Raw genomic sequence first — 1,847 nt, forward strand, 5'->3', positions numbered from 1 at the left:
GGGGGGGGGGGGTACTCCTTAGAATCATTCATTTATTTATCCTTTCCTTAATTCCTCCATTCAGCCAGCCCTCACCTAGCATCTAGGCCCTGTGCTGGCAGCGGGGGTTCCAAAATGACTAGGCTCAGTCCATCCTCAAAGAGTTCCCATTCTAGGGACTTCCAGTGGTTGGGACACCGCGCTTCCACTGCAGGGGGCATAGGTTCGATCCCTGGTGGGGGAACTAAGATCCCACATGCTGCACGGCGAGGCCAGAAAAAAAAAAAAGAGTTCCCATTCTAGTGATGGAGACTTGAGAAATGACCATTGGGGCACGGTGGCCAGGGTTACCAAGGGAGTCACAGAGAACTGTGGGACACGTGGAACAGACCTCAGAAAAGAGTAGCCCCTGTTGCAGAAATGTAATTAAAAACAAAATCCCCTGCCAACCTAGGAAACCTCTCCACAAGGGTAGAAGAGGAAGAAAACTTTTTTTTAATTGGATGAGAATTAAACCAGAATGTCACAGGCAATCAGCTCAAGAGTTTGCAAAGATGAAGAGAAATTGTATCTGTTTACACAGCCAAGTGGATACAACTCATTGCATACATTTTCTCAAGATAATCACTAGTCCTCAAGCAAGACGACTTGACAGCACTACTTGTCACACAGGGGTCATCCTAAATTCAGCTGGGAAATGGGGTAGCCACCTGGGTTTGCTAATTGCCATTAACCAAAGGAAAAATAAATTTCTCATATCTTTATGAAAGGAGGGAGGTTTGCAACTTGGAGCTGGGCACCTGCTGAAGTTAGGCTCTTACCCTCCAGCAGAAACTGGGAGACAGGGGCTCTATCTTTCTTAATGATTATATTTCAAAGAGCCAGCTCCCAGGTCCTTGAGAAACACATTCCTGGGTTGTAAAACTGGCAAGAGGCTTATTTAGCTTTTAAAAAGATTTACACACGTCTCTAAAGGGCAGAGAAAGAACTCACAGTTACAGGTATTCTAAAGTAAATGCTCTAAGAAAAGCAAGGGAGAGAAGAGTCTTTCCCTTTCTTGCACCAGGGAAAATTAAGATTTATTTTTCCTACTTTTAATTGGCATTTGTCCTTACACCCCTTATTTCACAAATATCAAAGCTAGTATTTCTTGAATACTTAACTATATTCCGGGTGCTTTGCACACAACTGCCTCAGTTAATCCTCTAACAACCTAAAAGATAAGATACTGTTATTACCACTCCCATTTCATGGTTGAGTAAGCGCACTGTGGCCCAGAAAGGCTGAGCGACTTGCACACAGAATCACACAGCCAGTAAACGGGTGAGCTAGGATTCCAGCCCAGGGCTGTCCAAAATCAGCGACCTTAATCACCACGCTGCAACACTGCCAGAGAAGAGGCTGAAACCTAGTAGTTCTTACAGGGGTCCATCCTGCACTCTGGAGGGAGAGGGGGTGGAAATACTAGGTTGGGGGAAGAAGACACGACTGGTCCCAGGGAAGCCCCCAAGATAATCGGGGCCCAAGGTCAGGAACATGGAGTAGGATTAAGGGCGGGAGGCATGCTCAAGAAAACGTGGCATCTTAAGAGTTTATACAGCACCGCACGCCACTAACGATGTCAGGCAACGACCAAGCTCCCTCAATCTCGCGCTACAGCTAACCAGATCTCTCCCCTCGACCCAACTTCGCGTCATCACTGAGTCCGGCCTGCCAATCCATCATCTCGGTCCTCATCTGCTCATCCGGTCTCGCAACTGCACTCGATTGGTCGAGCCTGAGCCAACATGGCGGCGCCCTATAACCAAATCCGTACCGCGAAGGCGATGGCGGCCGTGGGGCGGGTCCTTCGGGGGTCAGAAGCCGCC

This window comes from Lipotes vexillifer, unplaced genomic scaffold, assembly GCF_000442215.2.
Source record: "Lipotes vexillifer unplaced genomic scaffold, Lipotes_vexillifer_v1.1 scaffold213, whole genome shotgun sequence".
In the NCBI taxonomy this organism is placed as follows: domain Eukaryota; kingdom Metazoa; phylum Chordata; class Mammalia; order Artiodactyla; family Lipotidae; genus Lipotes; species Lipotes vexillifer.